The sequence below is a fragment of the Hibiscus syriacus genome, unplaced genomic scaffold (assembly GCF_006381635.1).
Source record: "Hibiscus syriacus cultivar Baekdansim isolate YM2019G1 unplaced genomic scaffold, ASM638163v2 tig00111099_pilon, whole genome shotgun sequence".
NCBI lineage: Eukaryota > Viridiplantae > Streptophyta > Magnoliopsida > Malvales > Malvaceae > Hibiscus > Hibiscus syriacus.
This window is the reverse complement of record NW_024062984.1, coordinates 626,886-643,543: the sequence shown is the minus strand read 5'-3', so window position 1 is coordinate 643,543 and position 16,658 is coordinate 626,886. Positions and strand designations below refer to the sequence as shown.

Genomic DNA, 16,658 nt, shown 5'->3' with positions numbered 1-16,658 from the left:
AAAAACTAATTAAACATACATTACATGAATATAAACGAACATATGAAAAATGTAAAAAATATATAATAAATTATTAATGTAAGTTATTAGACAAAAAACTAAACATAAACACAAATATGTATATTTTATATTATAACTAAATAATTTAACTTAAAAATAATAAAAAATGTTCTTATATAATAAAATTTATTCGTCAACTAAACTCGATTTAATTTTAAAATATATAGTGGCAGTAAGGTCTATACAAGAAGGGTTTGTGGGCTGGACCGGCAATGGGTCGAACCTATTATTAACATTATTTATGAACTGTTAATGAGAATTGGATCTACAAAAAGTTTTGGGTGACACCCCTTTTATTAAGTTGGCTCCACCGGTGAATATAAGTTACATTCATAGCTTTTATGGTTACAGAAAATTTTCAATATACAATGGTATTGAAATCATTATCAGAATGAAGCTATTGAGGTATAGACCGTAATTTAATTCAAAATGGTTTATATATAAACTCTTACAAAGAAGTGAGACAAATACTTACACATGAAAGGTTCATGTGTGTTGATCTTGCCCTTGAGATAATCTCATTAGTATTTTATTATTATTATTATTATTCACATAACCAATACGGGTGATATCAATGCTTCTTTTAATTCCTTTTAGTCTTACACCATTAGTTTATGGTTGCATTTCTTTTTCATTTAGGTTAAAAAAGAGTAGACATTGGGTGGCAACCGTGGCTTTGCAACAGAAAGCAAAGGTTTAGCCAGAAACGATTCTCCCTTTCCTTGACTGAGATCAATGGCAGCCTGCTTACCTGGGATGCTCCACTCGAAACCTTGCAAAGGCCTAGCAAACAGCATGGTTGTCATTGAACTTCCTAGCACCACCCCGGGACATCCTCTCCTTCCTATACTGAACGATAACAACCGCAGCTCTGGGTCTGCAAGCACCACTTGTTCGCCTTCGTTACAACCCTGGAGGTGACGTTCTGGCTTGAACCCGCTTGGATCGTCCCAAACTTTAGGGTTCCGACCCAGTCCTTCCTGGCTAAGGACCACATGGCTACCCTTCGGGATGAAGTAGCCGGCCACTGTTGTATCGGTCACGGACACGTGAGGAGGGTTAAATGTCGATATGGGATGGAGTCTAAAGGCTTCTCTTGCGCATGCCTTGACGTAGTTCAGCTGTGGGAAATCAGATTCTTGAACTAACCTTTGTTTTCCAACCACATTATCTTATTCATCTATGGCCTTTTGTAGCATCTCTGGTTTATTCAACATCTCAGCAAGTGCCCATTCTAAGGCATTCGACGGATTATCCACTGAAACAATCATAATTTCCTGAAAATTAAAAAATGTTGGTGCATGTATTTTGAATTTTGTTCAAAACAATTAGAGAGAAGGAGAGGCATACGCTAATTTGAGCTTTGATCTCGTTCGTCTACAGTAGTGGGGTACCATTTTCATCAGTCAAAGAAACCAAAACATCAAGCAAGTCCTGGGGATCAACTTTCTTGCCATCTCTCCATTGTCGAATCCTGTCTTCAATAATGGGATCTTGATACTTTTCCATAACCCTAGTTGCCTTAACCACAATTTTCTCGTGTCCATCCAGGTCGAGGCCTCTCAAAAAGAGCAAGTAGTCGGATATACAAAAGGAATAAAGATGAGCAAGAAGGAATAAAGATGAGCAAGAGTAGTGCAAATGGCTTCGACGTATTCTTCTTCCTCATAACCAGGTTCACCATCAGCTTTCCCTTCTCCTAAGTATCTCCGACTAAATAAAATCTTCCTCATGACATTACTACAATAGTTTCGGGCAGCCACTCTTAAGTTCACAAGGCCGCCTTCATCGGAATTTCTGCATTGGTTATGCGCGTAAAACAAGAGGTTATCGGCTTCTTCAATTCTTTCTTATGAAGACATCGATGTCTTGCATGTGAAAGCACCTTGCTAACCATAACTCTCCTCATTTTCTTCCACTGATCTCCTAAGGGTGAAAAAAGTGTGGTTAAGTGCCCTTTTGAAAGGACATCAGTGGCCATGGTAAGCGGTCTTTGGAAGCAAAAACAGCATCCTGTTTTTTCAAGAACTCGCGACTGATTTCAGGACAAGTGACGGGAATGACATGAACGTTTCCTAGACGAATGCAAGCGATATCGGTGTTCATTTCTTTCACCAAACTGTGAATCCAATCCGACGCCGACGTTTCATTCTTGTGTTTGATGAATTGAGGGAGGTTTCCGACAATAGGCCAAGGTTTAGGACCTGGCGGAAGAGAAGGTTGCTTAGGCTTTTGGAACTTGGCTGGCCATTGGGACGTTGCATTCTTAAATATGTTTTGTTTTAAATTCATAATTTTAGCTTTGAATATTCATAGTAAGTGTTAATTTAATTGAATGAAATGATGTAGCTTTTTTTTGCGATATTTTTATTATATAGTCTTCTCTCTTGTGACTAATTAAGTTGATAATTACTTGTAATTTTGTAAAAAGCTTGGAACTGGTCTTTTAAATTTTATAAACAACTTTGACATTTATTAAACGCTTCCACTTACCATAATATTCCCACATAATTTGAAGGGTTCACAACTTCGACCTTTAAGGTGATTAAAACTTGAGGAATTAGGGTTTTTTATGTCAATTAATATGTGAACTTAAGAAATCGTATGAATTGCGAATCAATTTATTTTAGTAGGTAAATGAATCGCTATTATTTTTAGAGATCATGAGTTCAAACATTAGCGACTATAGTAGAGTGGTTAAGCGTTTATTATCAAAAAATTAAGATTATTTAAAATATATACTACTTTATAATCACTTATATTATTAAAAAACCGAATGAATTTAACAAAAGTCTCTCACACTAAACGAGTAATGCAATGACGCATGCTTACGTAACATATGATGTTGTTCTTATTAATATTATTATTATTTTGTTAATGTAGATTCATTGTAAATACCAATTTCTCAATAAGATATTACTTCAACTTACAATAAAATATATCTATCCATTAATTTAAGACCAAAGCTCTAAGTCTACCCCATAAAGTCTATGAAAAATACCAAAAAGTGAGAGTTATAGATTCTCTATAATCTTGTAGTCATTTTAATTCGTATTATATCTTTTTAGAGTTTTTTGATCATCAACATTTTATTTTAGAGTAAAAAATGTTTATTTTTAGCATTAATCATTAATTAATTAATAATTTTCATTCATGTGGAGGGGCCTTTTGCCACAAAATAAAACGTTAGAGATTAATATATAAAAAAGAATCAAAATGATTATTTTAATAAACATTGAAGACTAATTTTAACGTTCAGCTTGGAAAAAAAAAAAGTGTTGCACTTTGTGAGGAATATCAAGTTTACACTTTCGGGATCAAAGCCTATATACAACACGCTAATCATCAGATCACAGAAGTCAGAATTTAGTTTACACTTTCGTGAACAAAGCCTATATACAAGAACAATGAAACACAGACGAACTCATCACCTTCATTCCTTTTTTGATTCACAACTCGTCTCACAGAAAACACGTAGCAGTTCCAATGAATTAACAACACTAAACATTTTTGCATCATTGATCAGTAAAATCAGGGACACGCTTATTAGAAATTAGAGTAATTCATACACACGAATTTAGCACCTTATCTACAGAGAGTTTTAGACAGGGACACACACTTTTAGGTATACATTATGATTAATGCACAAATGGAGGTGGATTAATGAACTGAATCATCATCGCCCATGATGTTGGTGGCCGTTGTTGGTAGAAATTGATAAACTGGTCCGTAGAGTAGGTATGGTGCAGTTTAACCATGTTCGTAGACAGAACAACGCTATGACAGATTATTCTACAAAGGAAGATAAGCTGTGGCAATATCTTTTTTGGGGCTAGGAGGGGATCGATCCAACTGTAGATATTGCAAGTGACCAAATATTTGAGCTGTGCAACAGTGAGTATATGGAGGTGGTGGAACTTTTTTTATGAGATTGATCGAGTGGCATTTATATTAGGGAGGGTGCAGTTCGTGTATGCTCCAAGGAAAGTAATACTGTGGCGGATTATCTCGTAAAGGTAGGTTTACATATATTTGAATTTTTTTGTACCAACTAAGTGACTTTCGTGGTAAAGGTGGTGGAACATATACTCACAATGATTTTCAACCGAAACTGAACTTTATCAATCGTAACTTGAGTAGGCTTCTAGTAATGAATGAGTGTAGATTCGGGGAGAGGAGTAGGGACATATTTTTCAATGAATGAGTGTAAATACATTACATATTTTGCTTAAGAACGACTCTTGTTGAATTGACGTTGTAGGCACATATTTCCTCATCATTAAGGGGTGAGGTTCCTCGGGTCCTACTCCACCTTTTGGAAAAACAATGACACACTTATCGCTAGCTAGTTGACCTTCAAGTCACACCTAGCTACAAGCCACCACATTGAGTTATAAGAATGTGAGAATTAAAAGAACTGCTATAGGAATTATTATTGCTCGCTCGAGTATGTTATAAAGAAGAAGTTTATAACATGGCTATTGTATCAAAACGAACTTCGCTGCATATGAAATACAAAATCTTGCCTTTCGAAACAAATATGACCAAATTACTCGTGCCAAAAGAAATGTTAGCAAATTACTAGTAACAGTAATTACCACTAAGCGTAGAGCTATTGATTTATTTATTTATTTAAACAAATAATACGAAATACAATAACATTATAAGATTAATGATCCCCAAGTCTCATTCGAAATCGAATAGATCAATGTTGAGATTGGGAGTATTTATCGAGCGAATCGATAGCGAGTTACACAGTGCTCAATTTGTACTCATTAAAAAAATATTTCTCGATTTGTTGCTCGTTAAACTCACAAGAATTTTGGGTAGGGTAATTAAGGTTTTGATTTTTAGGGGTAGTAAATTAATAATTAATAGTTTAATATTTCTTATTGTTATTAGAAAATTAAAAAATTATTAAATTAGTAGTAATTATTAATTAATAATTTAGTATATTTCTTATTATCTATTAGTAAATTAATAATTATTATTTACATTTTAATATAATATTTTTAAGATAATTACTAAAAGGTTATAAAAATTTAACAAACTATTCACGAAGTTATCGTGTCGAACTGCACATTGCTCAACTTAACTTGTTAATGTCTTGAGTTAATTTCGAATCAAATCAATCTGAGTCAAACATTAACTGAGTTTTGATCGAGTCAAGTTAAAACAACTGCTCAACTCAATAAACATCCCTAACAAAGATTAGACCATGCACATAAAGCATTTTTTCATCTGCAGTGTTGTGGAAGAAGAGGGCACGTTTTGACCTGACTAAGACTGAGATTAATAGTGAAAATTAATATCATCTTAAAAAATATATTAGTTCAATTTTATTATAATTCAAATGTAATCTATCTTTAATCTAATTAATCTCAACTAATGATAGGCAAGTACATGTATAGTCTCATAAAGTCATAATGGATCCAAACAAATTCTGACACTGTATATTAAATGAATCTGCTTAATTTCACTGGTCTCCAGGGACCTCAAACATGGTTAAGAATATATTGATGATAAACTCTCAAGAAAAAGGAAAAGAAAGGAAAGTGAAAGGTCCACCAAACTGTCAAACTTTTGATTTCTTTAATGAGCACTCAGTGAAAATAAAAAAAAGAGTGATGCAGTAGCAGGGAGGGTATCCAAAGTTTAGAATAATATTAGCACATGCATAAAATATTGCAGCTAAACTTGTAAAAAGTTTAACCAAATCCAGATGGATCAAAAAGGGAACTTGCAACATTTGGAAATAGGAATGTAAAACAATATGATCTTAATTAAGCTTCAATCTCAAACCTTGAGCACTTGACGGAGCCCATGGATATGTCAATCTCTATCAGATTCTCCTCCTCATTCATGTCGTTGAGCTCGGCTAAAAACTCCATGATGCTCCGTTGCTGGAAAATGGAATCCGGCATGAAATCTGGCAATTTATGTTGCATACTGTACTTGTTATTTGGTTGTTCTTCTTTGTGCTTAACGTAATGTCCTCCGGGAAGTGAGATTTCAATGAGACTATCTTCATCGGAAATTGATCCGTCGTCGGACCAATCCGGTGTTCGGTCCATGTTATCCCGAAACGGCCACTCCACTTCGGAACCCTCGGTGGTCAACAAGTACTGATAATCAACGCATTCGTTTTCAGACAAGACATCTGGCGATTTGACTATCAAGTCATGGATCTGATGATCATACGAACCAGTTTCCTCTTCTGATTTTTGCTTTTTAATTTCAGTTTCAGGCTGTTGTCTCGATGCCGAAATGTCTTCCATTTGATGTGTACTTTCTTCAACAGATTCATGAATATCCTCTCCGACTGATTCCTCCACCAACTTCAGTTTCCTCTTAGACAATATGAAGAGAACAGTGGACAGATCAAGACTGTAGATGTGAAGAAGATGGATAAGGACCCAAAGATAAAAAAACTAGTACCCATTTGATTATTTTCCAGCTCCATGGACTAGAAAAACGAAAAGCTCTTATATCACTAAGGTTAACTATACAAGGAGAAAAAAACAGCAAGGTCTCTTGTTCCAGATTTTCAGAGGAAATGGTGTATGAACAACAAAAAGAAAAAACACATATCCAAAAGAAGTTGTTTCATAGATCAAAAAGGAACATACCCAGAAAAAGGTGTTTTTGTAGGACATTATGTATGTATGAGATTGGACTGTTCATATAAATAGTAGTACCCAGAAAGGCCAGAAGAAGGAAGAGAAGGGGGAAGTGAGTGGTTTTCGGGACTGTGCAAGATGAGAGACTAACTTTATGGGTTGTTTCTCTCATGCTTTGTTCATCTTCACCGCCAATTCCAAAAACCTACCAATTGTTCATATATTAAACTGTAGTTTTAAATTCCCAAGTCTTCCTACAGAAACTGATTCTCTTGGAAACCACAAAACCCTTGTTTTCCCTGTATTTGATAATTTGATTTTACAGTCTCGAAGCTTGGAAACGAGAGAAGCCATGTGCAGACATCTGAGCTCACCACTTGGCACTTTCCCTCCAATTTCAGGGGGTTAAGAAAACAAAGAAAATCCTAAACAAATGAGGATTATTATATTATTTCTCTGCACCCAAACCCAGCCTGCCCCAAGAGACAAGAGCCCATATTATCCAAAAAATAAATAAAATACAGAGAGCCAAAACCAGAAGCTAGAAAAAAGAAAAACCACTCTTTGACCCACCATTAAACATCCATTTCTAATCCACCAATCCCATTTAGTGACAGTTTTTCTTCAGAATGCTTAATTATTCCTTTGAAATTCAACATTATCAACCTTTGACATCAAAACTTTACATGCAATCACAAAAGACTATGAACTGCTTGGTAATTAATAAGATCAATCCATTTTATCTGCAAGACTTCGGTTAAAATATTCATCAAAAGGCTAGAAAGATCAAGAGAATAAAAGTTGAATTAGGACCCAGGACCAAGGGCTTTTTCCTACGCTATAAATAAAGCTGAGCAGGGTCACTGCAACGCCGTCGGTTCCTAACGGCACTATATTATTAAATATCGCAGACCATGCATCGCAGTTTAATGGAATTTTTTTTTTCTTTTCAATTTCTTTATCCAAAGTGCGTCGGCTCATGCGATATGCCCTACTCTTAATGATGATTCTGATAGGAATCAGGAGCTGTACGCTCGTGCTGGGTTTCATTAATCATTTATAATCAAGGCTTTTCACTTTCTAAAGGCTACCCTCAGGAATTGAAGTTAATCAAAGCAACTTCTAGGTAATGCTTTTAATTTGTTATTGGGTTTTTTTTTTAATTTTTTGTATTAGTAAATACACTAGATAATGAATATTCAATGATTAATAAATAATTATGAACAATAATTAAAAAATTATACTAAAAATTTATTCATATTACAAAAAATATATGCAAATGTCTACATTTTATTTTCAAATGTGCAGTCAATGTCCATTTTGTTTAAAAATGTTAATTTAAAGTAATTGTAGTTTTTAGTTTTTTTTTTCTAAAAATTGTTAAAAAAACAAAACTCAACTTACACTTTAATCTTACACATACCTCCGTCGTCCCGTCCTTATTAAGAAACCTATATGTTAATCTATAGCATTAAATTAACAGCATTAACAACATTAACTGGATCAGATTAATATAGAAAAAAAAAACATTAACTGGTTCGGAGACAAAAGCTGTGAAAAGGGCAGCAAGTGCCACTTGTCGGCAAGCTGTGCAAGTAAAGCAGTGCCGCATGAAACCCTAACCACAGTACCTTTTGCTCAACAATTTGACTACAACACATTGGTTTGGTAATTAAAAAAAATGGGAATGGAAACGTTTTGGAGAAGCATTTGTCTTGAGACCAACAAATCCGACCGACGTTGGGGACTTCAAACTTACGGAATGTTTTAGCCCTCCACACTTGCGGCGGGGACCATATCTTCTTCTTTTGTTTCATTGTTTTTTGCAAATCTTTTGTCTTGCCTTCATCTTTTTCTCTTGAATCTTGTGCTCAGATTTCAGCTTGCTATGCTTTTTCCATATCCTTAGTCTCACCGCTGTTGACTTTTCTTGCAAAATAAGTTAATCTGTTTACAATACTTTAAGAAATATCTTGTAAATCAATCGGTTTGGGAATGTTAGAATGTTAACGAGTGTATGTGTGAGAGAATGAGAGTTAGTTGCACGATGTTAGGATGCTGTTAGAGGAGTTAGTTGCAGGCTGTTAAAACTGCATGGCAGTTACAGCCAGCTCAGCAATTCAAGTGTGTATATAACAGCAGCTGATGCATTGTAAATATAATAATTGTTTTTCTGATTTAAATGCATTGCTTGCAATTTCAACATGGTATCTTTCGCCAAACGATTCGGGCAATTTTGTGTGCTTTCGCTGCTTAAAAGCAAAGAGGGAAGGTTATCATCATGAACACTGATCGATTAGCATCTTCAATGGAGAATGTATCGAGAAATACAAAAAACATTCTCTAATAAGAAGGTCAATGTCATCCTTGATGAAGCAAACTTTCTACTGTGGAAGCAACAAGTGTTGCTCACCGTTCATAGTTATAGATTGGAAAGACTACTTACAGGCTCAGTATCTCCTCCATCGCAGACTGTGCTTAATGAAGCTGGTGAAGATGTGCCGAATGAGCAATATGAGGAATTCGTTGCGCAGGACAGTGCTCTGGCATCCTGGTTATTATCAACGATAAGTCCACAGTTACTACCTCAGTTTGTAGATGTTGAAACGACGTCTGCAGTATGGAGCCCAGTTCTTCAGTTCTTCTCAAACAGATCTACGACTGCTGTTATCAGCCTACATTACAAGCTTCAGTCGCTCAGAAAAGATGATGAATCAATGAGAGTGTATCTCACTCGAGTTAAAGAGGTTTGCGATGCTTTAGCATCGTGTGGCAGTGTTGTATCTCAGGCAGTGCAGGTTGCTAGTATCTTGAAGGGATTACCTCGTGAATACCAACCTTTTGTAGCTGTTATAACCACCATACGAGAGTCAGTGTCTATTGATGCCATTTATACTATGTTATTGGATGCTGAGACCCAACTAGCTGGGTTCTGTGATCCAATTGATTCATTTCCCGTGAGTGCTAATGTTGCTCAAGGAAAACTGTCCAGTAAAGAGACAAATCAGCCTGAGCGATCAGTTGCTTCCCGTCAAACGTACTCGCGTGGTTGATTAACTGGTAGAGGACGGGGTAGAGCTTGGATGCAGTGCCAACTGTGTGGGAAGAATGGACATTTGGTTTATCGATGTTGGCATCGATTTGATGAAGATTTTCCTGGAGTTACAGCCAACAACAACTCGTACTCAAAGAATGAGTCAGACAATGCTTACTATACTGCTAACAGTAATAAAGATGTCAGTTGCTTCCCGTCAAACGTACTCGCGTGGTTGATTAACTGGTAGGGACGGGGTAGAGCTTGGAGCGCCAACTGTGTGGAAATGGACATTTGGTTTATCAGTTGCTTCCCGTCAAACGTACTCGCGTGGTTGATTAACTGGTAGGGACGGGTAGAGCTTGGATGCAGTGCCACTGTGTGGAAGAATGACATTTGGTTTATCGATGGTTGGCATCGATTTGATGAAGATTTTCCTGGAGTTACAGCCAACAACAACTCGTACTCAAAGAATGAGTCAGACAATGCTTACTATACTGCAACAGTAATAAAGATGGTTGGCGTGATTGGGGTGCCAATAAAAAATCAAGCTACAGCCACACAGCAGACCGTAGCACTGCATTATGGACTCGGGTGCTACACATCATCCGTCTGATGACATGAATATCTCTCAATCTATGATCTCACAATCCAGGTAAATTAATTGTTGGTGATGGTGTTGCATTAGATGTTAAGTCTGGCAGTCTCCATTACACGTCTTCGTGTGCTTTTAACCGATTATTGCAGTGCCAAGAATAACCAAGAACTTACTCTCGGTGTCAAAGCTTGGTAGGGATAACAACATTTTCTTTGAATTCCACGCACATGAGTGTTGGTTCGTGATAAAAGGACTGGTGCAATTTGCTTCGAGGGAAACAAGATGGTGGTTTATACTCCTTGTTGTGGATTCATCACTTGGAGATAGCTCTAAGGCAGCAGCTTATGCTACACAATTATCTACATCTGTGTATGATTTGTGGCATCAGCGTTTGGGTCATCCCCACATGATAGCCTAGTAAGAGTTTTTAAGGAATTGAATGTAAGTTTGCCCTCAAGTATCAATAACGTGTGTTGCATGTCATCTCGGAAAAAGTCACAAAATCGTTGGGGACCTCATGTTGCCTCGAATGGTTACAAATATTATGTAACGTTTATTGATGCATGCACTAGACATTCGTGGTTATATTTGCCAAAGATAAGGCGCAAGCAGTCAATGCATTCATGCTGTTTCAGCAATGATTAAAGTTCAATTAGACTTGCCCATAAAGGCTGTGCAAAGTGATTGGGGAGGCGAGTATCGCAGGTTGTCGAGTCACTTGCAAAGTAAAGGGATCATACACATGCTTACATGTCCACATACCTCCGCAGAAATGGAGTGGTTACTGCAGTTCATTTGATAAATAGGCTGCCTACAAAGGTCTTGCAAGAGCTTACCATTGAGAAACTCTTCCATAGGAAACCTGATTATGAACAATTGAACGTGTTTGGATGTCTTTGTTTTCTCACTTGAGACCTTATTTGAAGCATAAGTTAGAATTCAGGTCCAAGCCTTACACGTTTTAGGCTACAACATGCAACACAAGGGGTTTCAGTGTTTGCTGAAGATGGCGGGATTTATACTACAAGGCATGTGGTGTTTTGATGAAAGCAGTTTCCTTTTGCAAGAATGAGTGACTGTGCCTACTACGTCAAACATAAGGAGTTGTTCTAACTCTCTACAAGTAGTTACCGATATTGGTAAATTGTTGAGTGAATGAATCATTTCAGAATCAAGTCATGATTCTGTGGCCGGTACCAGTACAAACTCTAATAATTACCTGGTGCTAGTTCTAGTTCTGTGATGGCAGAGGGTGCAGATGTTGTGCCAAGTGTTGAGCATCAAGTACCAGGTGAAGCCTCATATACTGATTAGAATACTAGTAATACTGGTCAAGATGATGTGCCAGTAATCATGTTAATGATCATGGCATGAGTCATGTGCATACACCTGCAGAAGATACATGCAATCTGGATAATACTAAAGTAAATACGCATCCAATGATGACAAGAAGAAGTGTGGCATATTTAAGCAAAAGCGTATACGACTGCTGCTGTTAATGAAGTTCCAATTGACGTTTATGAAGCGCTTAAGTCTTCCAGCTGGAAAGAAGCAGTTCAAGCTGAAGTTCATCGCTACAAAGAAACAATACCTGGTCACTTGTCAATGTTTCCTGCAGGACGAGAGGTGTAGGCTTGCATATGGTTGTTTAGAAAAAAGGAAGGTTGTTGGATCTATTGAAAGACATAAAGCCCGTCTTGTTGCTAAAGGTTATTCACAAGTACCAGGTTATGATTTTAAGGAAACTTATTGTCCTGTTGTTAAGTTTCCTACATGAATGCAGTTCTTTCGATTGCAGTTGCAAAGGGTTGGCCCTTAAGGCAAAGATGTGAATATGCCTTTTTTAAACGGTGACCCTGACCGAGGATGTGTTATGTAGCAGCCACCTGATTTCGAGGAATATGCTGATGATGGCAGTTTGCTTGTATGAAACTTAATAAATCATTGTAGGATTGAGACAAGCACCAAGGAATTGGCACGATAAACTTAAAGCTATTTGATTCGATTAGGCTTTAGTGCATCTCGTACTGATGTATCATTTTTGTTAAGAATGATGAAGGTTGTTCTACTTACATCCTTGTGTATGTTGATGATATATACTTATGTGCTTCTTCACATGTTATTAATGATGTAGTTCAAGCTTTGGATCAGGAATTCTCCTTAAGGATCTAGGAGAGTTGTCATATTTCTTGGGAATTGAAGTCAAACGTACCAAGGAGTGTTGGTGTTATCTCAAAAGAAATATATACTCGAGCTTTTAGAAAGGATATATTTATTACATGCCACACCCACTCCCACCCTGATGGTAGGATCTCCAAAATTAACTTAAGAGGCTGGAGAACCATTAACAAATGCTCGAGAATATCGCAGCATTGTTGGTGCTTTGCTGTACGCGTGTCATACGCGACCTGATATTGCGTTTAGTGTTAACAAGGCTGCTCAATTATGCATGCCCCATGTGAGTTGCACTTGGCTGCAGTGAAGAGGATACTTCGATACTTGGCTCGAACGTTAAACTATGGTCTCACATTTTCTTGAGCTGGCAAATCACTTGAAATTGTGGCATTTGCTGATGCTTTGGGGAACAACCCTGATGACAGGAGATCGGTGTCTGGACATGTGGTGTTCCTTGGTTCATGTTCTATAGTGTGGTGCTCCAGGAAACATAAAACAGTCTCCAGGTCTACAATGGAGGCCGAATATCGAAGTGTTGTTGAAGCTGCTGCTGAAGTTAGATGGATAAGCTCCTTGTTAGGTGAGCTTGGAGTAGAAAATCGCAACACACCTGTTATTTGGTGTGATAATACGAGTGTGTTGCTTTTTAAGTACAAATCCTGTATATCATGCGCAATCAAAGCATGTAGACATGGATGTTCATTTTATTCGCGAGAAAGTTGCAGCCAAACAGCTTCAAGTAAACTATGTTCCAGTTTTTCATCAGGTGGCAGACGGACTTACAAAATCATTGACAAAGGGAGCATTTGAAGTGTTTAGAGATCAATTGCATGTATTACCTTGTCAATGAGAAAGAAGTCGAAGAAGCGGGGAGAATGTTAGAATGTTAACGTGTATGTGATTGTATGTGTGAGAGAATAAGAGTTAGTTGTAGGATGTAGTATGCTGTTAGAGGAGTTAGTTGCAGGCTGTTAAAACTGCATGGCGGTTATAGCCAGCTTAACAATTCAAGTGTGTATATAACAACACTGATGCATTGTAAATATAATAATTGTTTTTTCTGGTTAAATACATTGCGCAATTTCAACAATGATTCTCCAAACGAACTTTTCAAACGTAAAAGTATCATTTTTCAACTTCTTGATTTGAGTCAATAATTACGTTTCAAACGTAAATTTTTTGCTGAAAACGAATTGTTTGGGAATAATTTTCCGTTTTAAACAAAATTTAAGGCCAAAATACTTCCATAAGCATTTCCAAACAACCCCTAATTAATCTGAACTCATCAAGTGGTCTCATATTAAAAGAAAATGTTATTCTTTTCAGAAGTCTTAGATTCAATTACATGTGTTTCTAAGGTGTGTTCATTATCAATTAATAAGAAAATTCTGAACAAATATTACTTTGTAATCATGCCCAACTATTCAAATATATATATATATATACTTAATCTAAATTAAGGAATAATTAATTTTTTAAGATTATATCAGAATTTTTGAAGAGAATATTTCATAATTGAACAATATTTTATATTAAAATGAAATAAAAAAAACATAATTCTATGTGTGTTGTATAAATATGTAGGCCCAAAATAGAGTTTGCTTAGTAATTTGGTTTAAGTGAGTGATTTTCTTTTAGGTTTGAAGGGTGGTGCTGGACATAATTTAAGTCTACTGGACTTACATTTAGATTTCCTGAGCTATGCATGTAATTAGTGAGGAGAGCAATTTACCATGAATATAAATTGTGGCTTATTATTATCACTTCATCTCTGCTATCTTTATGGTAGTCATATGTGATGTGAATGATTTATTGTTGATATGATATTTACATGTGATTTATGTCATTTTTTCTTCAAATATAAAAGTTTTATACTTTTATTTTATTTTTATGTCCCACCGATATTGAAATTATCGCTCTTCTATTTACCATTCAAGACATTAACGAACTCATCTCATCGTCTCATATCATTTTATTAGTTTAGAGTTTTTTTTAAAATATTTTTTAAAACTCGTGAAACTCAACCCTAAATTTAAACCCAAAAAATCTCAAACTATTTCAATCTACAATATCTAAAATCGTTTAACATAGAATCATGATATACAACTCGCTTCCTCTTTCTTCATCTCCACACAGTTGATTTGAAAGGATGTTTCATGAGAAAACAAAGAGAATATAAACTAAGATTTTTTTTCACAAAAGAAATGCCCAGTCATAACATTATGAAGTATTTAACATTGGAATGACTAAAAGAAGAACAAATCAAAAATCAAGTGAATAAATTAAAATTTTAAAGTTCCATAATTAAAATTAAAGTAAAAATAAAACTGAGATATGAAATTTTAATTTATCCTTAATATATGGTATAGATTTTCATTACACGTCACTATTCATAACTAACGGGTACATAATTTTATGTTTGGGGACTTAAATTATAGGGGCAAAAACATATGTTCAATAGAAAATATATATAAAAAATCTAAAATTTATGATAATTTTATATTTTTAAGGGGACGACTACCTCACTCGACACTCATCCATCCCTGTTCATAGCAATATGTCCAAGAGATTGTGAATGATTATGAACCAGTACACTAGAAATTAAGTGAATATAAATTAAATTTTTAAAGTTCATAATTAAAATTAAAGTAAAAGATACAATTGAGATATGAAATTTATAATTTATCCTTAATAATATGGTATAGATTTTCATTACACCTCACTATTCATAACTAACCAGAGACGGACACAAAATTTTATGTTGGAGGCGAAATTGAATTTATAAAATTTCAGGCGAAGAAACATTTTTAATAGAAAATATAGAAAAAAAATCTAAAATTTATGGTAGCTTTTAATTTTCAATGAACAACTACCCCACCGTCCTCTACTAGATCCACCATCCATGTCATAGCTAAAAATCAAAGATGAAATCTTTTTGTACAAGAAAATCCTGTAACAATGGCAGACAAGCATAGATATTCATATTTGAAATTAAGAAAGATTTGATGAGATGAAACGAACCTTTCACCGTCCTTTCTACTTATCACACCGAAAACTCACAACTTTCCCCCAAGTTAAAAAACTAGGAATATGATTTCACATCAACTTTATTTACTTTTTTCTATATCTAGATTTTGGGAAGCAATGCTTGGGTTATTATAGTTAAATAGTTTATATACAAAAATATCTACGGTCCAAATCAAAAGTAAAATAAGAAAGAAAAAGATTGATTTATTTTGCCAAATTTCCAACTATAATATTTACTCTCTTATTCGGATGTATGTGTTGTTATCGCACAAATTGATTCATGAAAAACCGACCCATGCTACAAGTGGTGATTCTCACCTCGCTCGTACATCTCAATTTCTCATCATGTATCTTTTCTCTATTAACTTAGCCTTATACCTACGTAACAATGTCGATAATCAATTTGACATGTGAAATTGTGAACGATATATTTATATATTGTCTATGACAAAGCAACCCATATGAATCATATGTGTGCATGTATGTACGTTAGGGTAAACTATAGTGATCATGAAGTTTCAAGACACTTTCATTTTAGTCATCGAACTTTCAAAATTTGCATTCTAATCACTAAATTTCTTATTCGTTTTCATTACAATAACTCATTGCAAATATTAAGCTTCTTATTTCAAATTGGCAGTTGCAATTCCTTTTATCATGACCATTTTTTCATTCTTGTAATGCCCCAGATATCGAATTAGGGACTTTATTGAAAGGATTTAAAACTTTTAGGATTTATTCGATTAAATGATAAAAGATTAGAATGATTTGGATTAGTGGTTTAGACTAAATTGTAACAATGGATGATTAAGGGCATTTTGGTCCTTTTAAGGAAAAATGAATTTAAAATTCATTTTAATAATAAAAGTTAAGAGGGGAAAAGGAAAATAGGTAAAAAGGTGGGAGCGAGTTACAATGGATTTTATTTCAGGGCTACCTTTGTCCAGGTAAAAAGGATTTGGGTAGTGGGCAGATAAAAAAGACCTCATTTATTTCAGTTCAGAGTACTATTCGTGGATAAGTATGCAGTTGTATATAAAGAGGTAGCTACTGCACGGAGTGTCGATATCGATAGTGTTCAACCGACCCAAGGTTTACTTCAAGATTTTGAAGTCTTTGCATAAGGCATGGGTAATATTGAACT

At 35.3% G+C, this 16,658-nt stretch overlaps 1 pseudogene; it reads right to left on the bottom strand.

Moving 5' to 3' along the window:
• Nucleotides 1–665: 665 nt before the first annotated feature.
• LOC120153329 lies at nt 666–2,352 on the bottom strand (annotated as a pseudogene).
• Nucleotides 2,353–16,658: the final 14,306 nt, after the last annotated feature.